Source organism: Camelus dromedarius, chromosome 7 (assembly GCF_036321535.1).
Source record: "Camelus dromedarius isolate mCamDro1 chromosome 7, mCamDro1.pat, whole genome shotgun sequence".
Lineage (NCBI taxonomy): Eukaryota > Metazoa > Chordata > Mammalia > Artiodactyla > Camelidae > Camelus > Camelus dromedarius.
The window spans coordinates 84,698,469-84,726,027 of record NC_087442.1 but is presented as its reverse complement, the minus strand read 5'-3'; the positions used below and the strand labels follow the sequence as shown (position 1 = coordinate 84,726,027).

The following is a 27,559-nucleotide window of genomic DNA, read 5'->3' as shown; positions in this document are numbered from 1 at the left end:
TAAAAACCTTTCTCTACTTTTATTTATTTTGACAATTTTCTCTACAGATTTATTACTTTATATTGATGACAGAAGAGTAAAACACAAAGTAATAAAATATAAAAATTTAAGTAAAGAATAAAAAAAGTAACATGCAGCAAACTTCAGGAGGTCTAAATGAAGCAATGATGCTGTTAACTTGCATATTCTTCTTAAGACAAAATACATTTTCTTATAAATCAAATCCCCCTAATCTGAGTTTAAATTGTTACTCTGGGATTTTGATAATATTGATAGAAATTATAGTTTAGAAAGGAATCATAATATAGAGAGGAATTGAATTATATTACAGATAGGAAATGCAATAGATATTAATTGGTTAATGAGTATCTGAATATTTATGAGGACACAGTTTCGATGTAAGGTAATGATAGTATTTATCTAACAATTTCAAAATGTTTACAACAACTGAAGCAAAGAAACTTAAAGTTTTATCTAAGTGCTAACTTTTGTAATGACCATCTCTCTAGTAAATACAGTTCCTATTAAGGGTTTTAAATAGACCTGTTTCTATTGTACATTTAGAATTATGCACACTTTTATTTATTTCCCATTAGCCAGAAGAACTAGAAAGCGAAATGGATAACATGATTCAGATCCAAGTAAAAACTGGAATCCCAACAAGAACATGTGCTTCTCAGTCAATCTTGTCACCTACCTCACATGGTATTATGACTTTATATATTTAACCTGTCCTCTCAACAGGGTACTTCAAATTTGCTTAGAGTTTAAACATTCGTTCTTCATCAGAAACCAAATGCTTATATTTGCAGATTTCCAAAATCTATTCTTTCCTCATAATCCTCACAGAAATTCCTCCAAAATCATGTCAGCTTTCTCAATTATGTAGCATTATTGTCTCAATAGTGATAAATGTGGCATGGGATGGAAATAAAAGAGAAAGCTCCCACATCTGACTGAATGAGTTAAGAACAGCTTCAAGGAGGCTGCATTTTTGCTGACACAAGACAGTATACTTAAAGGCTGACAGAAGGCCTTAGGTGGAAAGTGTATAGAAAGTTAAGTGAGTATGATGTGTTCTGGGAACTACGAGCAGTTTTTTATAATTGGATTTAATTTAAATTATTCTATTAGCCTTCATTACGCGTCTTGAAAACTTGCAAAATTGTATAAAGAAGTGTATGGTTAGAGGTGAGTCTGAAAAAGTAGCAGAAACTAGATTTAAAAAGGCTTCATATAATTTGAAAAAGGATTTAGACTTGTCAATTCTCATTTCAGTTCCTTTTCTCCCTCATGTTTAAAAACCAGCCATATCCGTCATATCTCATTCAAGTGACTCAAATTCTCCCTCCGTCAGCAAGCCTTACCTTGTTCAGTAAATATGCAATCTATTGTTCTGCTGTGTCTGACCTGTTTCGCGTAGGATAATGTCCTCTGGGTTCATCCATATTGTTGACAAATGGCTGTGTTTTCTTCTGAATAGTATTCCGTTATTTAGATATATGTATGCCACGTTTTCTTTATCCATTTGCTTATCAATGGACATTTAGGTTGGTTCCATATTTGGCTAGTGTGAGTAATGCTGCAGTGAACCTGAGAGTGCAGATATCTGTTAGGGATTCAGATTTGAGTTCCTTTGCCCATATACCCAGAAGTGGGATTGCCAGATTATACAATAGTTCTTTAAATTTTTTGAGGAATCTCCGTATTGTTTTCCGTAATAGGTATAAGCAGTTTACATTCCCACCAACAGTGTTCAAGGGTTCCATTTCCTCCACATCCTTACAAATGGTGGTATCTTGTTCTGTTTCTTCATTTTGTTTGTTTGTTTGCTTGTTTGCTTATAATAGCCATCCTTATAAATATGAGGTGATAGCACATTGGGTTTTTTCCACATTGTGATGTGATTTGATTTGCATTTCCTTATTGACGAAGGATGTTGAGCACCTTTTCATATACCCATTGGCCAGTTGTTTGTCTTTTTTGGAGAAATGTCTATTCAGTTCCTTTTCTCATTTTTTGAAATCAGATTGGTGCTTTGCTATTGAGTTTTAGGAGTTTTATATGTATTTTGGTTATTAACACACTATCAGGTATATGGTTTGCAAATATGCTTCTTTCCATTCCAGAGGTTGTTGGCCTTTCACTTTGATGATCATTTGCTTTGCTGTGCAAAGGCCTTTTAGTTCGACGGAATCAAATTTATCTATTTTTGCTTTTTTGCCTGTGCTTTCGGTGTCATAGTAGGGAACGCATGACAAGTTTTTTTGTTTGTTTGTTTGTTTTTTTGGTCAAGGAATTTTATCCTATGTTTTCTTCTATGAGTTCTATGGTTTCTGGTCTTACATTTAAGTTTTTAATCTATTTTGAGTTAAATTTTTGTATATAGTGTAAGATAAGAGTCTACTTTCATTCTTTTGTATGTGGATATCTGGTTTTCCCCAAACTATTAAAGAGACTATTGTTTCCCCATTTGTGTATTTTTGGTGCTCCTGTCAAAGGTTAGTTGGCCTTATATGTGTAGATTTATTTTGAGCTCTCTATTCTGTTCTACTGGTCTACATATTGGTTTTTATGCCAATTCCATACTGTTTTGATTAATATAGCTTTATGATATAGGTTAAGATTAGGAAGTGTGATACCTTAGGCTTTGTTCTCTTTCAAGAGCGTATTTGGGATATTTGTGGTTCCATTTGGATTTTAGAATTGTTTTTCCATATCTGAAAAAGGCCACTGGAAGTTTAAAAGAGATATCATTGACTCTATAGATCACTTTAGATAGTACACACATTTCAACAGTATTGTACCAATCTATAAACATGAATGTCTTTCCATTTATTTATGTCTGTTTAATTTTTGTCATCAGTGATTTACAGTTTTCAGTGTAAAAGTATTTTGCCTTCTTGGTTAAGTTTTTTCTAAATATTTTATTCTTTTTGATGCTGTAATAAATTAGGTTGTTTTTGTAATTTCATTTTTGCATAGTTTGGTGTATAGAAACTCAACTGATTTATAAATATGGATTTTGTATCATGGAATTTTACTGAATTTGTTTATTAGTCCCAATAGGTTTTTGTGTGTTGGTGTGTGTTGGCGTGTGTGTGTGAGTGTGTGTGTGTGTGTGTGTGTGTAGTCATTAGAGTCTTCTACATATAAGGTCTTGTCATTTGCAAACAGAGATAATTTTACTTATTTTCTAACTTAGAGGCCTTTTATTTTTTTCTTGCCTAATTGTTCTGGCTGTGACTTCCAGTACTATGTTGGATAATAAAAATGGACATCCTTGCCTTCTTCCAGCTCTTGGAGGCAAACCTTTCAGTTTTTCAACATTGAGCATAATCTTAGCTGTGAACTTGTCATGTACAACTTTTATTTTGTTGAGGTACTTTTCTTCTATACCTAATTTGTTGAGAGTTATCATCAAAGGGTTTTACATTTTGTTAAACACTTTTTCTGCATCTATTGAGATGATTGTATAGACTTTAGCCTTCATTTTTTTAATATGGCACATCACATTGATTGATTTGCATATGTTGAACTATCCTTGAAACCCAGGGACAGATTTTACTTGATTATGGTACACTATCTTTTTAATATGCCATTGAATTTTGTTTGCTAGTATTTTGCTTATATAAATATATTATTAAAAGGTATTATTTAATGGTATAATATAAATCATGAATAATCATACATAAACTTAATGTAAATTATATCTGAATTCATCCCCAAAGTGTAGAAGATCAGAAAGGGGGTGGAGTAGGAAAATAAATGTACAAAACATCATTGACCACGTATTTACTGAAAATACAGAGTAATGACATATAAAATACACAGAGGAAAAATCAGGAAGATATTGCCAAGAAAAGAAGATACCCTTATTCATGTCCCAGAAACAGAGGAGAAATCATGAGCGAGGCTAAGGACACTGGCCAGCAGCGTTCCAGGGTTGTGAGCAGACATCACTCTCCACATGTGGGAAAGGTGACTTGGAGGACTATCCTGAAGAAAAGAAGTTAGAACCAACCTCATTCTGTGAGCCAGAGCAAGAGAAGACTAAAACTGTTAAGACTAATGGCCACTTACAGCTATGGCCCAGAAAAATAAGAAGACACAATCTTACCCTTGCAACCAGGAGGCTATATCCCTGGAGTAGGAAAAGTATAAAAATGGACCAGTCTTGACTGGATCAGAAGATCTGTCTGCCGTTATCTTCCTGACAAAAGAAAATTAAATCCTCTGTGGAGCAGTATGATGTTTTCCAGTTCCTCTGCATGTATTTTTATAAGCAGTATCCAACATTAAATAAGAAATTATCAGGCATGCCTGGAGCCAGGCCAAAATATTAGGAAATTATGAAAAAAAAGACAACAGAAACAGATCCAAATATGTCTTATATGTTGGAGTTATCAGTCACTGACTTCAAGTGAAATATGATTACAATGCTTCGTGTACAAAATTGTTCAATTAGAAATTTGTAAAAATACAATAAGTAAAACTACAGACAATGCATAAAAGACAATTAGTGATCTGAAAGATAAACCAATATAAAATAATTATTGAAACAAAGAAAAATGGAAAATAGATAAGAACATAAAAGGAACATAAGTAACACATAAGCATGCAATGAAGTCACTAATGTATATGTATACTATTGAAGTAACATGCAAAGAGAGAGTGAGAGATAGATAAGAAGGAGAAGGGGAGAGGTGGAGGAGAAGCAGGAGAGGGAGGAAGAGTGAGAGAAAAGTGGGATAGAGATAGAGCTAGTATTTGAAGAAACAATATCTGAGAGTTTTCTTATCTCAGAGAAGTGGTCAAGCAAAACATTCAGAATCTCTATAAATCTCAAGGACAAAAAATAAAAGAAAAAAACATAAATGCATCATAGACGAGATGCTAAAATCAAAATCAAGGAGAAATTTTTAATAGTACCCAGAGGAGGAGAAAACACATCATTTTCAAAAGAACAATCATAAAACTCACGGGAAAGTTTTAATCTATTTTATATACAGTAGTTACTATTTGCACATCTCACACTTCTGTTCTTTAAGCCACCCAGTTTGCAGTGCTTTTTCTGGCAGCCCTAACAAAGTTGTAGAGACACTGAAAACTGTCTGGCGCTGTTTGAAGTGAACTAGGCCTTGGTGCTGCAGAAATAGCTCCACTTACATGAACTAATAAGTATGTGGGAAGAGGAGGCTGACAGGATCCAAAATCTAGGTGTAGAGCCTCAGCTGAGAGAGGCAGTCCAGACACGTTCTTTCAGGCTCATCCAGCTTCTCCATTTCTCATTCACTCACCTTCTCAGCCTCAGAACTCATCTTGGTTCTGCTTGCTTGCTTTGTTTGCTTGCTCGCTTTCTCTCTCTCTCTCTTCCTTCCTTCTCTTCTTCTTCTCTCTCTTCCTTCCTTCTTCTTCTTCTTTTTTTTTTTTTTTTCCTCATTAAGCCATGGAACACACCCGCCTCCCCGGACAGTTCAGGTGAGGTTTTCCATGGCCTTTCCCGGCTTTGGCCCCTCTATAACCTCATCTGCCATTTCCCGCTCCCCCATTTGCTATCTCTTGGAGTGCATCCACGGTAGTCTTTCCATTCTGTACACCTGCAATTCTCTGTCCCTTACACCCCGCACTTGGCTGGTTCCTTCTGACCCTTCAGATCTGGGCTTAAATGTCTCCACCTCGGAGCGTCCTCCTCTGATCATGCTACTGAGAGTTGTGAACTGCTTGCCTCCTTCTCCTCCACTTGCACTGGGCTATGACATCAGGAAAGAAGGAAAGGGCAGGCAGGAGATGATGTTGAGAGCGAAGGAAGAAAAAAGGGTGGGAAGAAAGAGGTTTCTCTGTAGCACAGGGAACTATATTCAATATTCTGTAATGGACCCACTCTTTCTTTCTCAAATCTCAGGGGACACTAGTTTACACACACGTGTCTCCTCCCTTAGCACGCAGCCCCGCCCCCGGGGCCACGGGAGCCAATCCGCGCTCGCGCGCACTCTGCGGCTCCGGCCCCGCCCCAGCGCCCTCCTCAGCGGCGCCCCTCCCTCCGCCCGCCCAACGGGCAGTTCGTCAGGCAGGCAGGCAGGCGGCAGTTGGTCGAGCTGACGGCGGCTCGTCAGGTCTCTCGAGCGCTGCTGGTCCTGCTCCCTTCCACAGCGGCGGCGGCGCGGTGTCTCCGGGAAGCGCGGCGCTGGCCGAGCGGCGGCCGCGGAGCTCAGTGCCCGGCGCGGCGGCGGCGGGCGCGCGCCCCGAGGCGGTCCGCGGGCAGGTGTGCGACGGGGGGCCGCGCTCCAGCAACCTGCTACGTCGGCGAGGGCTCCCACGGCGTCGTGTGGTGAGTGTCCGCGCCCCGGGTGCCGGCCGCGCCCGCCCGCGCGGGCCCCCGCCCGGTCTCTGCGGGCGCAACTGCGGCGTCGGCCCCGGCCGCGCGACCCCAACCCCAACCCCAACCCCGAGCCCGGCCCCGACCCCGGAGGGGCTGCCCCGCCGTCCGCGCGCCGGTGGTGTCGGGCGGGGCCGGGCCGCTCGGACTGGGGCGTTGCTCGCGGCGCTTCGCGGGAGGGCCCTGTCCTGGGCGGCCCTCGCGGGGAGTGGGGGAGGGGCCCGTGCGGGGAGGGTGGAGGCCGGGAACCCGGCACTCAGGGACCCCTAGGACGGGAACGGGCTCTCCTCACCTCCTTGTGCTGGCCGCGCGACCTTCCCTTGACGTCGAATTGTGAAGCCGCGAATTCCTTAAGATGCTCATGGCGGCGGCTCTGGTCTGGAAAGGGTTTCACAGCGGCATGTGTGCCCATCCCCTAAATCATCATCTTGTTTGCCCCCCTCGTGTGCGTTTACCGCAAACGGCTTTGGTTCAGCACCTTCCCTGCTGCCAGGGGTGCTCTCCTGCACAGGCTTTCTAAACCGCACGAAGCGGCACCAGTGTTGGTGTGGAATGTTTCAATCTTGAAGTTTTTAAATGGATTTTGGGGTGGTACTGTTGGCGTTTCAGGAAAGGTAAGTCAGCATCGCTGTGTTGATTTCTTCAGGAGTCGTTTGGAGTTGGGCCTAATTTGACTTTCCCCCCTTTTACCCCGCGTGAGCTCCAGTACTAGCATAAAGGCAGTCATGCGTTTTCGCACAATGACTGTGGACTTTCCCTGTTACTGCTTTAGTGCTCAGTGTGTATGCAGCCCTGATGGAGTTCTTGCAGAACCACGTGCGGGCTCCCTTGTCTGGCTCCAGATCCCTTAGAAGCGCTCGTGGAATGGGGGTCACGGTGTTGTTGTTTTATTAGAACGAGCTACACGTCGTATTTAGTGCTGGCAGAGTTGTGGAAGTGTAGGCTCCTTTACACCTAAACTTCTCCATGTGAGTGTGTCCTTTGTGTTAAATGAAGGAAGCAAACTATTTCTGAACACTTCGTGTCAGGTACTGTGCTAGGTACTGTTACCTCATGTTACCTGAACAGCCACCTTGCAGGGAGGGAAGGGCAGTGCTCTCTCTCTTTCAGAAGAGAAAGTGTTTCCAGGTGAAGCCAGTTCCTAAGGTCTCACAACTAAAGAGTCAGACTTGAGACTATAGACTGAGATCCGGTTTCTGAGGCCAGAGCCCTTTTCATTACTTCCTATTTTCCTTAATTAGTGTTATCAGTAAATTTGGAATTTTAGCGTATTTTACTCTTCCAAGCAAATTTATATCAGTAACATCATTATTTCAGAAGTAGTCCTAAGTTTAGAAATGTATAGAGGGAATGTTTTGCTAAGTATGCTGGCTCGGTACACAGTATAGTTAAAGTTGATTAAAAAAATAAAAGACTTGAATGTTTTCATTCTCTTAAGGAACAGAGGGCCTCACAGTATACAGTTGTGAAAATTCACTTTAACGCAGAGGCTTAGGAGCCATAGGAGAAATTAAATTAGGTCAGGCCTAAAGGAAATAAGGTCCTAGAAGGTAACGGAGAGATGTTACTGCTCACAGCATCTCGTCTCTGCCGTAGGTCAGATTCCTGTTCACGTGCTGGTAAGTGTGCAAGTCACCAGGTCTCATGGTGAGAGGCTGGGTATTGCCCATCCCGTCCTTGGGCCCTTTGACGAATGAACGCTTTTGAGAAGAGGCAGGCACATGAATAGTTTTGAAATTCTGGGAGAATCTAGATCACAAATGCTGTCAGTGACAGCAGGAGAAAACTGAGATGGGGAATCAGGCTACGTGACCTTCTAGAGGTGAAGTGATGTAGTGGCGTGGAAGATGGAGCTGTTAGAGTCAGTAACGGGCTCTTGTCAGAGGAGTGGTGGACTTTTGATCATGGCAGGTATGGGATGAAGCAAAGAATAATGAGGTCTTACAGGGTAAGAGGCTGAAGAGGAATTTGGATTGGGAGAGATTCTGAGCCAGGACCTGGTGACGTGGTATGGGGAAGGTTGTTAATTCCAAGGCTTCTAGCTTCGAGGCATGGTGGTGCCATTATTAGAGGAGGAATAGTGTAGGCAGAGGAAGTTTCTGAAGAAGAAATATTGAGTTCTGGTTTGGACTTGTTAATAAGTTCATGATGCTGGTTTATGAGGCCCTTTAGGCTGTATCTTGGAAATAAAAGGGATATAGCATCTAGATGAAAATTTGTGTAAGTGGTAGTCTGGTGTGGATGAACATAGATTTTTATTTGAGATCATTGGTTAGGTGAAATTGCATGCATATATCCTGTGTGTTTGTCTTTTTAGTAAGTAATCCATAGCATTCATTAGATTTTCAAAGGGTTCATTATTCCAGAGAGGTTAAGAACCAGTGAGACAGAACAGAAAGACCAAAGACGGAACCTTGGCAAGCAAGTAGTTTTAAGAGGTGGGAAAAGGAAGAGAAAGCTGAGGACTGGTGAGATGTGTAAGACTTGGGAAAAAAGGAAAAAATTGTATGAAAGAGAAGTGAAGCTGTATGTTTCATCATCTAATTAAGTATCTATGTTGGATAAATTCAGCTTGAAACATGTTCTGAATGTGATTGAGAGGTTGTGAGGTCATCTCCATAGTGATCCTAACTGAAGCCTTGAGAGGGGACAAGATGAGAAAAAAATGTGTGAGCTGAGCTGAAGGAATGCTTGACTTTAGGTGTCCATAGCAGGCAAGCTAGAGGAGGAGGAGGTGTGGTCGGAGACCAGAGACCTGGGAGTCCACATTGTCAGCGGAGCCGGGGGTCATAGTGGTCACTGGGGATTGGTTCTGAGGACTGTAGAGAGCACAGCGCAGCGAGAGGGCAAGCTGTTGGGTTTGTTGACGTTCAGCTCTCCTAAAAACATAGTTTTAACCAAAATTCCGTTGTGCTCACATTCCTGATGGTACTGTATCTGATCCTGTTAAGATGTCTGTGATGACGGCAGGCCAGTCAGAATGACTGTTTAGTCAGCGCTTTCCGTCACTTTTTTTTAAAAGCAGATATCAATTAGTCCTCTTACCCACACTGCAGGGGTGTTTCCTTTCAGTAAGTGGAAATTTGAGACACAGCGAAGTTACTTAATTTGCCCACAGATACGCAGCTAAGAAGTGGTAGAGCATCTCTGCTTGGTTCCTAAGTGATGCTCAACCAAAAATCAGTTGAGAAAATACATGCTTTCAATAGTAGAATATATCTATTGTCTGCTTTCTGTGTGATTTGCTTTGTTAGCCTTTTACAGAAACCTTTCATGCCAGGTCATTTACTTAGAATTCATTGAGCTCCAATTCCCTGCGAGGACTCAAGGGGGCGCCTGCCCTTCAGTAGTTCCTGCTGCAGACAGCGGGGTGCAGTTGGGCGGGAGCACGGAAGGGTGGGGTGGCATGGGGCCGCCTGTGTCTGGCTTCACAAACCTTGGCACTGGGTGTGGAAGTATGACTGGGAGTTTGCCTTGAGACATGCTCTCCAAGTAGAGCAGAACGCACATGCCAGGGCACAGAGGTCTAAGCGCGGCACATCCGGTCAGGGAAACCAGGAGTTGTCTGGGAAGTGGGGGTGTGGGTGGGCGCCTTGGGGAGAGGGCTGGAGGGGAGGCAGCTGGGATGGGTAGGATCAAGTTCTGAAGGTCTTTGTTTTCTAAGGACCCGGGACTTGAGTTGGTAGGTGAAAACCACTGAAGGATGCCCTTTGTCTGCTGGCTCCTCATCAAATTTTGTTTCCCTCATTGTCTCTCTTTGACTTCCTACCCTCTGTGCTTGTTCTCTCTTCTTTCTGGTTACGTAGGGGTACTCAGTGGGTGTGATTTTCCCCCCGTCTCCAGGGGCATTTTGACATGTATGTGGATTTTGGTTTGCTTTTTGTTGTTACATTGATTAGAGGTGTTAATGGCCTTCGGAGTGTATGTTGTGGAGGTGGACGTGCCCAATGACCCGCACGCAGCGCGCACACGGCAGTCAGCCCCTGCACCGGAGGAGCGTCCTGTTCAAATGCCAGTGGTGTTTCCCTCCAGCCCGTCTCCAAGAATGGCTGGGCCCTGGGCAGGTCCTGCCTCCCTCCGAGATTCATCTCCTCCATGACCTTGTCCTTAATACCCTCCATTCCTCCCTGGAATTTTGCTGGGTGTTGGTACCACCTGTTTGAAAGAGAGGACCAGCAGTACTATAAATCATCTACAGACGTTCCAGACCAGATTCCTAGTTGTGCTGGTTTAACTGTTAATGTAATTTTAATAAAGAAGTCTCTTGTATGGTTTTTGGAGCTCAAAGATGTGAGGAGACCATCTCACATGAGCAACGGAACATCCAGAGTTTCTGAACAGTTTTGAGTGCAAGTAAAATGCAAACAGAAGTCATTTTGATATTAGTAACATCGCTAATAATGTGCTTCTGGTGGTTGGCTATAATTGATAAGCCGTTCTGCTCAATTTAATTTGTATGTTCTCAGTTCTCAGGCATTAATACAAAGGTTGTTTTGAAAAACATCGAAGTTGAGTTTTCCGGGAACTCTGTATAGTTTATTCCTCACCTTGCTTGCGGTAATGTACCTAAGTAGAAAACAACCAAATTCCCCAACAGACGTCTCGAGGTACCCGACCCCAAGTCCAGCCTGCTCTGCCCGCCCCCCTGCCTGACCCTGAGATGCTCTTTCTTCCTTTTTGCTTCTCTTTTCTCTTTCACTTCTTAGGGCTCCCATACATCAGAAAGCCAACAGCATAGATGTTCTCCAAGTTCTCTCTCAGGTACACAGTCTTAGGGCAGGCTCTGGGCTCTGAAGCCGGCCGTGGCTGGTGGGAGCTGGGGGTGGGGTCTAGGGGTGAGATCTGCGTGGACCTCACTGTGACCAGCTGACCAGCGTTAGTTGCAAGCTTGCCTTAGGTGCTGTGGTTTCAGTCATTTTCATCCTCATCTTTGAGGTATTATTTTTTTACTTACAGATAAGGAAACTGGGCCTTAGGTAACTTGTCTAGAGTTGAGAGTCAGTAAATGTACAGCAGAACTGAGATTTGTCTAGACTTAAAACGTGTAATTTTTTGCCCCTGAACTACTGTAGACTTTCCTGTGCTACAGCGAGTTACCTGGAAACGTGCTTCCTGCAGCCTGGGTTCCTGAATGTGTTGGCACCAAAGTATAAAATGATGTTTGTCATGACCAGCTTGGGCCTGTTGTGGCGATGGAGGAGGGAGGAACCAGCAACTTGGAAGGGGTGAGGAAGGTAGGGTCAAAGCAGCTTCATTTTTATCAGAAGGGTGTTCATCATTCTCACTCCTTCTATGTCCTCCACCAGTTTCTTGATTTTGATCCATTTAGTAACGTTACTGTGTACGTGACTTACGTGCTAAGCAATAGGATTGAAGTGGTTTTTACACTTTGGTGTTTACAGTCTAACGGGAAAGCAATCACATTTACGAAATATGGTGAGGTGCAGAGTGCTCCCTTTTATACCCATAAAAAGTGGAGCAAAGTTTTTGCGCAGTAGTCCGGGAGGGTTTCCTGGAAGAAGTGCTGTTTAAGCTGGGACCTGGAGAATGACTTGGAGCTAGCTGAGTGAAAGGTAGGGAAGGGTGCTAAAGTGTTTCAGGCACGACTTGTAGAAAATGGGCTGTAGAAACTGAGGGGTTTGTGATTAAGATCCAGGGATGTTTCTCATGATGTTGCAGGGACAGGAAGAGCAGTTACAGTTTCAGGTATGGGTGTAACCAGGAACTAAAAATGACCAAGGCAGCGACTCCTCTCCCTGTTTACATTTACAAAATCTTGCATCCTGCATCTCTGCACAGCTTTTTTTTTTTTTCTCTCTGTTCACTTTTACCACATCCCCATGCACTTGGCAGAAGAGCGCTGACCCTAGCTGCCCAGAGCACTCTGACTCCTGGGGCAGAGAATATGATCCAGCTTGGGCCAGTGTCCAGCACTGGTCTGGGCACCTGAGGCCCAGGTGGAGTCATGTAATAAGGATGGACCTCTCTAAGGTGGCACAGTGAGGTGGGGGTGGTCATGAGATGTCTCCCGCTGACCTCAGACTTACCCCAGTGCTGCTTCCCCTGCTCTTGTGCTGGGCTGAGGCCTGCTGTTCGGGGCTGGGGGCAGGAAGGAGGGGAGGGCAAAGTAGTTTAGGCAGGGGAGGGGCTTTAGGTTGTTTTTAGGGCTCTTCTGCCTTCCTGTCTCTGGCAGTATGGGGGTGGCAGTCAAACTGGGTGGCATTCTTTATAATTTATGTAATATTGGATACACATGTAACATGTGAGTTATGCAGCCTAACAGTAAACACCCGAGAACCCACCACACACTGACTTCAGAACAGATTATCTGGAAATTTTTTGCCGCTGTCCACGTGGGACAGGTCACGGTGCCCCTGTAAAACCCCCAACAAAACAAAGGTTGTTTCCTCTTCTACAACTTGTTATCTTTATAGGAGTGCAGAAGTGCTAACACCCTTAAAGGTCAGAGCTCCAAGAATAGGCTCTGCTGTCTATTTCAGGCTAAAGGCAACATTGTTTTACAAAAGGTGCAGAGCTGGCAAGACTAAGCCTAGAAAACAGGGCACAGGGTTAAAGGAAAAGGAACAGATCTAATATGAAGTCTGGTGTGTTCTTTTCTACTACAGTGCCTTTTGGTGAGAGGTAAGAGGATGTGTGTGGGTGGGTCCTCCTCTGCCCAAGGCTGGGGTTGGGGCAGGAGCCCTGCCAGGTTCACTGTAACTTGGACCTGATCTCCCACAAAGTAACAATTACAGGTGATTAAAATGACCTGTCAAAGTCCCTTCAATTGCCTGTAAACTATATGAGGGTGAGGAGGGCAGGGGAAGTCTCATTGGCCAGTCAGCAGTCTCTCGGGATGCAAGGGACCAGTGTCGTGGCAGGTTCCAAGGTGGCCAGGCCAGCACAGCTGCCTGCTTGGCTCTCCAGCTGTGGGCTCCTAACATGGGCACTTTTAAATCTCCCGTCCCTCTTCCCTCTGTCCCAGGGTGAATGAAGACGGTCCCTGAAGCCACCTGGGCTGAGCCCAGGCCAGGCACACAGCCTCATGCATACAGCCCCCACCGCCTGCTGTTTATCCCCCGGGCTCAGTTGCACCCCCCACCCCCTGCCACCGCTGCATATCCGTGTGCCCAGTGCTTCCACCCTAGGGGTTCTGATCACCATCTGGGCCATCAACTATCCAAGGCCCACAGGCCAGTGATGGGCAACCAGGGACCACCCTGACCCGCCATCTTAGACAAGCCACAGAGGGCCAGGATCATGGTGCTCAGGAATTGGAACCGCCTTCAGCCAGGCCAGCGGAGCCCTGTAGTGTCTGACACTAGCTGTACCGGATCCCTCGCTGGGGGCAGTCCTATAGTGACCGGAGCACGGACTTCCCTGCCCTACCCGGGGGTGAGGGGGGTCAGCTCCAGGTACGGGTGCACTTGGAGGGGGGGATCCCGCCGTGACGGGGGACAGTCTGTGGAGTGGGGTCTGGTCGGAGTGGAATTGACCAAGCTGACGGGGAGACAGTGGCCATTTTGGGATGTTGGGGGTCCTGGTGAGGCATGAGGGGTGAGCTTGGGGTGTGGGGGCCATACCTTAGTATCTAGCGGGCTGGGGAGTGGGGACCGGGACCTCAGTGTGAGAAGGAGCGCTCTGTCTTAGGGGTATGGTGGGAGGCTGGGCCTGGCTGGTGGTGGGGGGGACAGTAACAGGGTGGGAGGGCAGGGCGAGTGGAGCTGGGGGGTGTGGGCTGACCCGGGGCGAGTGGTGGTTCTGAGTTCCAGGACCTGGTCGATGCCAGAGTGGGGGCTTTGGTGATGGAGACCCGCCCCACCTGGCCCGACTCGCCAGGTCCTATACATCAGGAGCCCCAGCCAGAGGGTGCGGTCTGCCTGCTAGAGGAGGAGGAGCGCGCACGCGAGGATGCGGGAGCCCAGTCACAGCTTGTGGAAGCCAGGTGGGAGCCGAGCGCTCCTGGACCAGCTCCCGAGGAGGAAGGCGGCCCGGGGACTGGGCCGCCGCTTGCCGTCGCCTCCGCTGCCACCGCCGGGCAGGTGAAGGGGCGCTGGTGGGGGCGCGCAGGTCCGGGAGCCTGCGGGTGAGGCCTGGGATGCGCAACTGGGGAGGCGCCCAGGGAGGGGTGCGTGGGTGAGGCCTGGTCCGCGCGGCCCGTTAGGACCCTGAGGTGTGTGCGGGCCGCCGCGTTGGTTCATGGTGCCCCCTCCCCCCCCGTTAGTAATCTCTGAGCCCGCGTCTTCGCTGCTGGTTGAACTCGTGTTTGGGAAAGTAGAGCACCCCAGGGAGGTGGGAGGGCGCAGGACGGCCCCGGAGCACCTCCGACTGGCCCTCAGTTCGTGGCCTGTTTCCGGGAGGTGGGTGCGGTGCCGTCGCGGGGCCGCGGTGGAGTGTGGGCTGCCCCATGCGAGCCTCTGGATTTGTTCCCTATTGCCCCGCGGCCTGGGGCGGCCTGTGCTTCCCCATGATCGCGGGGTGCTCCTCTCGTGGTCAACCTGTTCCTGGGAGGTGACAGGGTGCTGTCAGGGTGCGGGGGCGGTGGCATCGGCGGCAGGGAGGGAGGGAGGTCTGCCTCTTGTATCTTGTTGATATGCTCCCGTCTTCCCAGCGTTCTGTCCTGGGGGCGGCCTCTTCCTGAGAGGCAGGTGCGGTGCGGTCAGTGTGGGAATGGCGGCAGCGACAGACGTAAATGGGAGCAAATCCCCGCGCTCGCACGAAGCAGCCCAGTGCTGCAGCCTCTGCCTCCGTCCCCCACTCTCCCTGACAGCACAGCACCCGCCTTCCAGGAGCAGGCCGACCTGTAACCCGAGTCCTGCGAACCCTGGGCAGCAGAGGTGGAGGCCAGGACAAGGCCGCAGGGGAGTTTGAAGCAAATCCACGGACTCGCATAGACAGACCCCTAAACCCGCCTCTGCCGCCGCTGCCTGCCCTCCTCGCAGGAGCAGGCTGATCTCAGGACATACCTGGGGCAGCAGAGGCCGCCCTACCCCCGGCCCTGCCTCTGGGGAGATGGGGGCAAATCAACCCACTCTCCATGGGCAGCTCCCCTCTCCCGCCGCTGCCCCAGGTTTGCAGGACACTTGTTTCCAGGACAGTGGGCTCCTGGGAGGCAGGGGCGGTATGGTTACAGGGCGGCGGCAGGGAGGGGTGCTGTCCTCCCCCAGCAGCTGACTTTCTCCCATCTTTCCCGGGGCCTGTCCTGGGGACGGCCTCTGTGAGCACAGGTTCTCAGGGCGCATGTCTTCATACCAGCTTTCTGGGAGGAGGGCGCAGTGCAGTCAGGAGTCAGGGGGCAGCGTCAGCGTTGGGCAAGGACTTTCTGAGGACCCGGCTCTAGCCCAGGATAACTAACTCTCCTTTCTTATCTTGCTTCCTCAGTTGGTGGCTGTAACAGCTTTTCCATTATAGGTTATTTTCAGATACTGAACGTAGGTTTCTCTGCTATACAGAAGAAACTTTTTTTAAAATCAATTTTTATATGTAGTGGCTAACATTTGTAAATCTCAAAATCCCAAATTTATCCCTTCCCACCCCCTTCACATGATAACCATAAGATTGTTTACTAAGTCTGCAAGCCTGTTTCTGTTTTGTAGATAAGTTCTTAGTGTCTTTTTTTTTTTTTTTAGATTGCAGATGAGTGATATTATATGGTATTTTTCTTTCTCTTTCTGGCTCACTTCACTTTGAATGATGATCTGTAGGTTCATTCGTTGCTGCAAATGGCGTTATTTTATCCTTTTTATGGCAGAGTAGTATTCCATTGTATAAATACACCACAACTTCTTCATCCAGTCATCTGTTGCTTTATTGTGTTGGCTATTGTATATAGTGGTGCTATGAACACTGGGGTGCAGGTATTTTTTTTCACATTGTAGTACCCTTTAGATTTATACCAAGAAGTGGGATTGCTGGATCATAGGGTAAGTCTGTTTTTAGTATTTTGAGGAATTTCTGCAATGGTTACACCAAACTACATTCTGACCAGCAGTGTAAGAGGGTTCCCTTTTCTCCACACCCTCTGCATTTAGTTCATGAACTTTTGAGTGATGGCCATTCTGACTTTGTGAGCTGATACCTCATTGTAGTTTTGATTTGCATTTCTCTCATTAGTGATATTGAGCATTTTTTCATGTACCTATTGGCCGTTTGTAGTCTTCATTAGAGAAATGCTTGTTTAGATCTGCCCATTTTTTGGACTGGGTTGTTTTTTGTTATTAAGTTTTATGAGGTGTTTATGTATTCTGGAAATTAAGCCTTCGTCAGTGGAATTATTTACAGATATGTTCTCCCATTCTGTAGGTTGTCATTTTGTTTTGCTGATGGTTTCCTTTGCTGTGCAAAAGCTTGTAAGTTCAGTTAGGTACCGTGTGTTTAGTTTTGCTTTTACTTCTGTTGCTTGGGTAGACTGCCCTAGGAGAACATTGCTGAGATGTATGTCAGGTAATGTTTTGCCTATGTTTTCTTCTAAGGTTTATAGTGTGTTGTCTACATGTTTAAGTCTTAGCCATTTTGAATTTATTTTTGTGTATAGTGTGAAGGAATATTCTAACTTCATTAATTTACATGCAGCTGTCCAGTGTTCCCTACACTATTTTCTGAAGAGACTGTCTTTACTCCGTTGTATTTTCTTGCCTCCTTTGTCAAAGATTAATTGACCAAAAGTTTGTGGGTTTACTTCTGGGCTCTCTATTCTGTTCCGTTGATCGGTTTGTCTGTTTTTGTATCAATACCAGGCTGTTTTGGCTGTAGTTCTGTCGTATTGTCTGAAGTCTGGGAGGGTTATTCTTCCATCTTCATTCTTTTTCTTCCGTAATGCTTTGGTAATTCTGGGTCTTTCGTGATTCCATATAAATTTGAAGATAATTTGTTGTAATTCTGTGAAAAATGTCCTGGGTAATTTGATAGGGATCACATTAAATCTGTAGATTGGTTTGGGCAGTGTGGCCATTTGAACAGTATTAATTCTTCCAATGCAAGAACATGGGATATCTTTCCATTTCTTTAAGTCCTCTTTAATTTCCTTAGTCAGTGTTTTGTAGGTCTCCGCATATGTCTTTCACTTCCTTGGTCAGATTTATTCCTAAGTATTTTATGTTTTTGGATGTAGTTTTTAAAGGGATTATTACTTTCGTGCAAAGGAATGCCACTCATTTCTGCATGTTGATGCTGTGTCCTGCTACCTTGCTGAATTCTTTCATTAGCTCTTACAGTTTTTGTGGGGAACCTTTAGGGTTTTCTGTGTATAGTACCATGTCATCCGCATATAATGACACTTTTACCTCTTCTCTTCCACCTTGGATTAATGACACTTTTACCTCTTCTCTTACACCTTGGATCCCTTTTCTTTCTTTTTGTTGTCTAATTGCTATACTAGGACTTTTGATACTGTATTGAATAGAGCTGGTGAGAGAGGGCATCCTTGTCTTGTTCGAGATTTGAGCAGAAAGGCTTTCAGCTTTTCACTGTAGAGTATTACGCTGGCCATAGGTTTGCTATAAATAGCTTTTACTATGTTGAAATATGTTCCCTCTGTACCCACTTTGGCAGGACCATGGGCTCAGTGCAGTCAGGGGGCTGGGAGGATGGTAGCAGCAGTGGCAGCAGCGGCGGGAGGAGAGGGGCTGCCCCTTTTGAACCAGTCATTTGCTCCCATCTCCCCTGTGCCCTGGCCTGGGGGTGGCCTCTGCTGCCTCAGGTTCGCTGTAGGCATGTCCCCAGGTCAGCAAGCTCCCAGGAGGTGGGCATGGTGCAGTCAGGGAGGAGGGGGCAGCTGAGGGAGGGTGCCTGCCTTGGAGGAGCTGGCCTCTTTGCTCCAGTCTCCCTTGTGGCCTGGCTTGGGGGTGGCCTCTGCTGCCCCACGTTGCAGGACCACGTGTCCCAGTCTGCCTGCTCCTGGGAGGTGGGCAGGGTGCGGGGGCCACCTGACCGCTACCAGCTGACCACATCTCACCAGCCTCCAGTAAGCAAACTACGAAATGTGTGTCCCGCCACTGGGGGCAGCAAAGGCTGCCCACAAGCCAGGTGTTGGGGGACGGGAGCCTGGGGCAAATCCACCTACTCAGTAGTGCAGCCACCCTCCCCCTGCCATTAGCTCTATATTCTTGCTTGATTTAAACATCTTGTCAATCTAGTGTATGTGTAATGATACATTATTTCATTATATTTTAAATTCACATATCCTTAATTACTAATGAGATTGGTGGCCTTGTTATATTTGTTGGCCATTTAAATTTCCTTTCTGTGATGTGCTGATTCAAGTCTCATGCCCATTTTTCTGGTGGAATGTCTCTTGTCGTCATTGATCTGTAGGAGTTCTTTATGTACCTGGATATTAAGTCTTTCTGTCAGTCATTCCTGTTGCAAATATCGTCTCTGTGGCTTTTTTCTATGGTTCTTTTTAATAAAAGCTTTTTTTTCCCCCCAAGTAGTCAAAATAATTGTTTTGTTTCCATGTCAAAGGAGAAGTCCTCCTTTATTATCTAGAAGTTTTTTTTTTTCATCTTTAATTCTTAGATCCATCTGAAAGCAGCTTTTGTATATAGTTTGAGGTGGAGGTCCATCTAATTTTTGGAAATATGGACGCCTGGTTCTCCCAGCAGCAGTTGTGTTGAAAGATTGCCTTTTCCCATGCTCAGCAGTGCGGCCTTACCATGAGTGTATCAAGGGTCTACATGCTTGGTCAGTTTTTCTGGGCCCTGTTATATTTGATTGATCTTCGTCTCTACATCGGTACCACACTGTCCTAAATATTGTTGCTTTATTATAAGTCTTGATATCTTTAGGAGAGTATTGGCTATTCTTGACCTTTGATACTTCCAAACACATTTTGGAATCAGCTTGTCAAGTTCACCCCAAAAACTGTTTTAACCTTACAATTCTGTTAGGGATTGCATTGAATGTGTCATTCAATTTCAATTTAAATTGACATCTTCACATTGTGAGTCTCCTATTCAGTGACCACTTAGCATAACCCTTTGTTCAGTTATCTTTCTATAAAGTTGTATAATTTTCTCTATAAAGATTTTTCATCTCTAGATTGTTAGGTTTACTGTCACAACTTTATATTTTTAGCACAATAGTGCTATTGTTAATATTTAATAAATTTTTATTTCTAATATGTGTGGTATTTACTATAAATTTTATTATGGAAGTCCTCTATTTCTAGTATGCTAACTTTTTCTCGAGTAAATTTTATTACCTTTTTCTCGCTTATATTTTTGTTGTAAATTTTATGTGTTGAACTCTGGGTAACTGTAACTTGATCTTTTTTTTATATATTTTGGATTTTGTTTTTATTTAGGATGTTTGTATCTGTTCACGATTAAGATGGATCTGTAATTTTCCTTTTCTTTCTTACCTTCTGTTGGATTTAGGTATCAGAACTTTGTTAGCCTTATACAGTGAGCTGAAGAAGTTTTTTCTCTTCTATTCTTCGTAAGAGATTTAATGTTGGAAATACTCCTTCCTTACATGATTGCTAGGACTTAACCAGTGAAGCTGTTTGGGCCGAGAGTGTTCCATGTGGGAAGATTTTTGACTGTTTATTCAATTTCTTTAGTGGTTAAAAATCAACGCAGGTTTTCCATTTCTTACATCAGTTTAGTAAATTATATTTTTCTAGGAATTTACCCGTTTTGTTTAAATTTTCAAATTCTGAACACAAATTAATTCATAATAGTTTCTTTTTAATGTCTGAAGATCAGTAGTATCATTTTTTTCATTTGTGATATTACCTTCTCTGTTCTGAGGTGTATTGCATAAAAGTGGTGTAAACTACAGTTATTTTTGTTCAGCTAATTATTATCCATCTGCAGATACTATCACAAAATTACTATTTATGTCATACATTTTGCTGCCACAGTAACTTATCGTATTCTTATTTGACAATATAATATGTTGATCTGTAGCCAATCTTTGCATTTTAGGAATAGAACATGCAATTGAAAAGGTGCAATAGGGTCACAGAAACCAAGTATGCAGAGAGTTTCAAGAAGAAAAGGAGAGCCAGTGGTATGTAGGAAAGTTCAACGGGAGGGCAGATTGAAAGTCTTCGATTAGACAGAAATAGGCCTTACGAAGAGTGGTCAGCCTCTTCGAGTTAGGACCTTTAGTTTCTTAAGACACTTCTGATTTCAAAGTCCACCAGGCATCAGAAGTAAAATTTCAGAATTCTTAGTCAGAGAAATCACAACTCTATTCTTTTTTTCATTTCTTTGAAGTTACTGCTTTGCTATCAAGGGTGAAATTCCCTGAAGGGGAATTTGGGGAGGTGTGTTTTCCTTTTCATCCTGTAGAAGTCATCGCCTAAATCCTGAATTTTTAGTTCTTTGATTTTCTAAGAATTCTGAATTATGTTTTATATCAAAATCTAATTTTTTTGAATGGTACTTGTAGAGTTTTGCTTATTTGCAATATGCCTTTCAGTAAAATTGAGGCCCTGTATTGAGGTCTCCTGAAAGGCAGTGTAGAAGCTCATGAAAATTTTGAAGTAGGTGCTCATGCTTCACATCTGTGGAAATTATATTTAAATTTAGCATTAAAGATCATTTTATCTTTGTCTTTCATTCCAGGAACTTGTGTCCCTGAAGCCTGGTAAAGCTGCAGAGCTGGTTTCCACTCACTTTCCTGAACCGATTGAAATAGTCATTAAGGAGCTTCAGGTAAATTTTGCAGAATATATTGGGAAGAAACATCTAGCTGAGAGACAATTATTGAACATCCACTTAAGAACTTTTGATTGTGATCATTTCTTCAGTTGATAGTTCCTTTTAATAGCAATTTCTACACATTGTGTGTGTGTGTGTGTGTGTGTGTGTGTTTAGATTTGGGAGCAGTTGTGGATCTCTAAGTCTGGACATGAGGGTGCCCGTCTTTACATAAGAAGCACTGAGATCACAGAGATATTTCTGGAGCTGTAACCTACACTCACCCTAGACATTATCACCACAGGGGCTCCCCCCGCCTCCCCCCATACCTTCTGCTGTAGTAGATGCAACTGTATTCTCTTTGGGCTTCATGTTATTTGTTCAGACTTCTGTCATCCTCAGAAAGGGTTAATGATGACTAGAGTTTTTCTTGGGAAATCTTCCCTAGAATACAACTATATTAATGTTGAGTAGTGAGATGCTCAGTTGAAAGTACTGTGTCATGTAGCTAGTATTCCACTCGTCACCACCACGGCACTGCTGGGAGAGTGCTTTGCTCACTACCATTATGGCCACAAGTGATAGAGATAGGGAATAGGATGGTGACAGGGACACGTAGCACAACCCAGGATTCCCACGTGGCAGTAATAGTAGTAGGAGACACGTACACAGGATGGAAACCACAGCAGTGAGTGGGAGGCAGCTGGCCTAAGAGACAGAGATACGGAGGTCATTCATTGACACACTTCGTTTTCCCACTAATGTGCCCCCCCACACCCCCACCTACCACAGTACGGTAGGCTCTGGGGGGCACAGGTAAGTGTATAATGTTTTCTTTAATTTTCTCATATGGAGCAAAGAAGCACTTATGTAAGTGCAGTATAGTGTTAAAAGCACTACACCAGATATAGTAAAAAAAAGTGCTGCAGGAACAAGAGGAGAGAGAGAGAGACTGAGAGAGTCAGACAGGAGTTCCCAGGTACGTGTGAACTGGGCTTAAATAATTGGTGTCAGTTCTCTAGGCAGGGAATTGGGAAGGGGTTCTAGATGAAGGGTCCTGGGTGTGTAGAGACTTAAAGGCACAAAGCAACATGCATCTTCAGAGGGTGACGTGGTGGGGAGGATAGCAGAAGATTAAGCTATACACGGTGTGTCAGGGGGAGGAGTTAAAAGTATAGAGACTGGAAAATAGGGTTTGGGGGCTTAGAGTGAACAATTTAATATGTAAAGCTAAGAAATAATATACTGAATCTTCTGTGTACTGGAGAACTACTAAATTTTTTAAGCAAGGGAACTATACCATTAGACTCATTTTATAGAAAATTAACCCTATAGTGTGAGTATGCCTTAGAGGCACCACTACTGAATATTGTTACTGAAGATTGTTTTTCCACGTAAAGTGAGAAATACCGTGATTTAGAAGATCGCTGATGTTAATTCACAATTTTACCTGGCTAAAAAGTGGTCTTGGTTTTAAGGTAACATACTGTTTACCTGTAGCCTTAATTATAAATGTGATTACATAATGCTGCTCTCTTGTCTTTTTTGTTTCCAATGATGCCGTTCTTAGGAATCTGCAGCCAGATGCCCCAGACATCGTTACAGTGGTTCCCCCTTATCCTGAGGGTGATGGAAGGTGTACACCAGACACTGGAAGAACATGGAAGTAAGAAGGCAGACAAATTTAGCGTCTTCATGATGCATTTTGCTTTTTAGTATAGCGTAAAGTTTAAAGTAGAGAGAAAATTTGGGAAATACATAATGACGGAATAAAAATGTAACAATTACACAGTTTACCTTCCAACCCCCACCAATTGTTAATATTTTAGTGTATGAAATAAAAATGACATTCTTCTGAAGTGATAACTTCAGGATTTCTAAATGTGTTTAGTTATCAGTGTTCTCTGTCACTGACAAAAGTTCATGAGCTTTGCTTTGTGCTCAATAAATTGTACGAAGCAGTGTTTTGTCACTAGCTTTCAGCGTTGGTTGTTGAAATCTGCTGGTCGTGTTACTTGATAGCACATTTCTCTGCTGATGAAGTGCTTTTTGGCATTGGAAATCTCTGTGCTTTCATTTGCTATTAATATGTTAAGAAATCAGTTTATAGTGGTTTTACAATTCTTTGTAGTATTGTTTAAAGGCTTCGGTGCATACCTCTAAATATTTTTTTTTTGCTTAAAAATATACGTGCTGATGGCTCAAAGAAAGCAAGTATGGATGACATCTTTTGGCAAAAGATTAGTGGTCTAGAAAAATGATGTTATTGCTAAAGTGGAGTTTGGAGATAATACATGGATTTAATTTGCATGTTTTTCTAAGTCCCTATTGGGGCAGTTAATTGAGAACTGAGTGTATCTTTGACTTCTCCCTATGTTTGCCTTTTCTTTGAATCACAGAAGACATTCAGTGTCTGTTGAATGAGAAGAAATGAATGATTGAAACCAGCTAATCTAGCTGCCCGGATTAGATGGACATCCTCCGTGTTGTCAGTTCTCATTTAGAGTCAGAGATGATAGAATCCTCTTGTGTCTCTCTCCATGACCTGTGCTGGAAAACTGAAGCTGCTTTTCCAGTTTCTCGCTCTTGCCCCTTGTCCCTTGTCCTTTTGTGGCCAACCCAGTATTACTACTTTTACTCCCTTGTTTTTGTTGACAACAACTTAGCTTCCATAGAGACCAAGGCCCTAGCTGGCTGAGTTTGGCTAAATGTGGATTTGGAGAGTTTTCATGTGCTTTTGTGTGTAGATAATTCAAAGTTTAAGGAAGTCAGTATTTCTCCTACTACAGAGCAGAAGTTCAGGGTAAGTGATAGCTTGCCATGTGTAAACAGGCGTAAGAAATATGTGTTGCCTTTTCCTTTCTCAGTGGTGAGAGGACTGGCCAGAAATGTCCAAGTGTACAATCCACCGAACAGCGGGGACGTTGGCTGGACCCTGCCCCTGGCCGGTGCAGCAGCGCCGCGTGTGTGCGCTCCCCTGGCTGGCATGAGGCCCCCGGAACCTGTAAGTACTGTTGTCAGCTCAGAGCTGGCAGAAGAGCTCCATAGATTTTACGGCGCCTCCTGCTGTGGTTGCTGGCGCAGGGCAGTAGATGAGTTGGTGTGGCCCTGGGTCACATGCACAGTCATTTCCTGATGAACTTAGTCTCATGTTTGTGTCGTGCTTGGCAGCCTATGAGAACGCAGGCCACAAACATGCCTGCGTACAGTGCTTAAGTGATTGCTTTTGATGAGTTAAATCGTAAGGGTATCAACTGTAGGGTTAGTAAGCAAAAATGGATTTGGGGAAAATGCAAATTAGCTATATATGAGTTAAAAAACCCCAGTAGTAAATGCAAATCATTCATAGACCCTGTCAATATGGGCTTTCATTGTAACAGACACGTCTTTGTTAGGAACCTACCTGAAAGTTTGCCTTCATTGGCTCGTAACAGATTGCCAATCTGTCTTAGTACTATTCCATTTTCTAAGTAGATTAATAATACAGAGAACAGAAATTACTAATTTGAGTAAGAAGAATATCAGAACATCTGAGAGAAAGTAAACTTACAAGACTTTACAAAAAGAAGCAGGGACCATGAACAAAGATAAACACAACTTGAGCCTGTCCGAATGTTGACTTGCATCCTGTGTGTGGCAGGACGTGTTCAGACAACACTGCTCTCTTATCCATTACCTGGAGTAGCTGTTTTAATAGAGAGATCTCTCCCCGAGAAGTGTATCTTAGGTGTACATGTCTCTAACATTTGGGATGCTTTGGGGTCACTGTCATAAGCCCTGGATGTTGTATGTGAGAACCTTCCCCAGGAACCTAAATGGGAGGTTGTTGAAGTAGCTAAGGGTCAAGTGTGAGCTCACATTTAATGGAGAGGGAATTTATGAGAGTAAATTACATCCAGTGCTGTGGCCTGGGCAGATCTCATGAGGTAGCGCAGAGGTTGACTTCTGCTGTGTCTGGGCTGAGCCCTTTACTATAAACGTTATAATGCTGACTAATAAAAGACTCGGTAAGCATTTGGATTGTCATCAGACAGAATTTGTCAGGTCATCCCCTCTAGATTGTGGTGCCAGGAAACACCCACACGGGGCACTTGGAGCAGCTGATTCCAGACACACCCTATTCCGGGGACATCATTGCCCTCCACTCAGATGGAAGGGGAATCCCAGCCCCGCCCAGGGCCAAACACATGAGGCTGAAATCCTTTCCACCCAGTTCCCTTGTGACTCAGTGAGGAAGGCTGGACAGGTGGGTGGTGAGGGGGGTGCTGAAAACTGCGTCCACCTTGCGCAGGTGAGGGAAGGGCTCACACCCACTTCTGCCCGGGTTCTCCACGTTGACATTCAGGCTGAAGGCCCTCTGGGCTGTGAGTGTCACTGGGCCATTTTCTCATCTGGGACCTTTGTTAAGGAGGTTCCTTCCCGTCGCCTGCCCTGCAGTGGGTCTTCTCACCAACTGGGCACTTTTGAAATGGGAGGGCTTGGCCTCTCTGTTTCATTCAACAGGAATTGGTCAGAATAGTTGAAATCCCTTTCTCTCCCAGTCTGTACATTTAGGTTCCAACCTAGTCTCTGTCCCTAAAAGATCAGCATGTAACCATAGGTCTGAATGGAGCACTTTTTTTTTTAACATTTTTTTTATTGACTTATAGTCAGTTTACAATGTTGTGTCAATTTCCAGTGTTGAGCACAATTTTTCAGTTATACATGAACATACATATATTCATTGTCACATTTTTTTTCCTTGTGAGCTACCGTAAGACCTTGTATGTATGTATTTCCCTGTGCTATACAGTATAATCTTGTTTATCTATTCTACATGTGCCTGTCAGTATCTACAAATTTTGAACTCCCAGTCTGTCCTTTCCCACCCCCACCCGCTTGGCAACCACAAGTTTGTATTCTATGTCTATGAGTTACTGTTTTGTATTTATATTTTGGTTTTTTTTTTTAGATTCCATATGTGAGTGATCTCATATGGTATTTTTCTTTCTTTTTCTGGATTACTTCCCCAGGAGAGAGAGGGCAAGACCAGGAGAAGGCAAGACCAGGAGAAGGCAGGCCCAGGTGTGGGCAGGCCAGGAGAGGGCAGGTCCAGGAGAGGGCAGGCCAGGTGAGTGGAGGCCAAGGAGATAGTGGGCAGGACCAGGAGAGGGCTGGCCCAGGTGAGGGCAGGCCCAGAAGAGGGCAGTCCTAGTGGTGGGCCGACAAACCCGAGGGCAGACCCACGTGAGAGCAGACTGAAGAGAGGGCAGGCCCAGGAGAGGGAAGCCCCAGGAGATAGTGGGCAGGTCCAGGCAAGGGCAGGCCCAGGACCGTGCAGGCCCAGGTGAGAGCAGGCACAGGAGAGGGCAGTTCAGAGAGGGCAGGACCAGATGAGGGCAGGCAAAGGACAGGGCAGGCCCAGGTGAGGGGAAGCCCAGGAGATAGTGGGAAGGACCAGGAGCAAGCAGGCCAAGGAAAGGGCAGGCCCGGGAGAGGGCAGGACCAGCTTAGGGCAGGAACAGGAGAGGCTAAGCACAGGTGGGGGCAAGCCCAGGAGAAGGCTGGTCCAAGTGAGGGTAGGTCAATGAGAGGGCAGGCCCAAGTGACAGCATGTCCAGGTAAGGTCAGACCCAGGTCATGGCAGGCCTAGGAGAGGGCAGGTCCAGGAGAGGGTACGATCAGGAAAGGTCAGGCCCAGGGGAGGGCCGGCCCAGGAGAAGTCCTATTAAACTTCCAAGAGATGACGTTGAGAGGCAATGGGTATTTGAGTCTGGAATACAGGAGGGAGGTCTGGATTGGAAATAGCAGTTTGGAAGTTACCAACTTGTAGATAATACATAAAGCCCTAAGGCTGATGTGGGCGGCAGCAGAAAGTAGTAGAGGCCAGAAGACTGAGCCTCAGGGGTGCTGTGTGTCAGCATTCAGGAGCTGGGACTGAGAAGACCAGCCAGGGCCGTGGGAGGAAACCAGAGTAGCCTGAGACCCAGGAAGCCCCGTGAAGAAAGGGCTTCAGGAAGTTGGGGAGAGCAGCGGTGGGAAGTGTGGCTGCTGGGCCGTGAGAGGAGAGGACTGAGAGCTCCTCGTGGAGTCAGCACCTGGTGGGTGGTGGGTGACCCTGTCGTGAGCAGTTGCAGTGAGTGGACACACTTGGCTTGGGTGGAAAATGAGAGGAATCAGAGGCAGCGAATGGGAACAGCTCCTTTGCAGGGGCAGGAGGCATGTGTGCTGGAGAAGAGAGAAATGGGGCCGCAGCTGGAGGGTGAACGCATTTTTTTTAATAAGATGAGGGCAATAACAGTGTATGCTAATAGAAAAGATAGATTAAATGGGGAAGTTTGTAACACCACATTCCCTTAGGTCAGGGGAGTTGCAGGTGAGGGCAGGTGGGGGGCACAGAAATGCCCCTGAGAGTCAGCTTCAAAACACTTGCCAGGTCCAGTCCACTCAAGACCAGCTCCCAGGAGTGTCAGCCACTTAGGAACTCTACCGCCCCCTGCAGTTTTGATCGTGGCAGGGCCAGAAGCCATAATTAGCCAGCTGAGGGAGGAAG

General features: G+C 45.1%; 1 protein-coding gene across 11 annotated transcripts in view; it reads left to right on the top strand.

Annotated features, from left to right (window-relative positions):
* LOC105092857 (ankyrin repeat domain-containing protein 26) overlaps positions 1–27,559 on the top strand; it is a 119,786-nt gene that overhangs the window by 38,423 nt on the left and 53,804 nt on the right. For 7 of the 11 annotated variants that reach the window (XM_064487768.1, XM_064487770.1, XM_064487767.1 and 4 more), the window contains exons 2-5: positions 20,953–21,042; positions 22,598–22,693; positions 23,895–24,031; positions 26,040–26,137. The gene's annotated coding sequence lies outside the window, so the exon portion shown is untranslated. Of the gene's footprint in view, positions 1–6,216; positions 6,332–20,952; positions 21,043–22,597; positions 22,694–23,894; positions 24,032–26,039; positions 26,138–27,559 lie in introns of those variants that run through there. The other 4 variants (XM_064487761.1, XM_064487764.1, XM_064487763.1 and 1 more) reach the window with 4 other exon arrangements.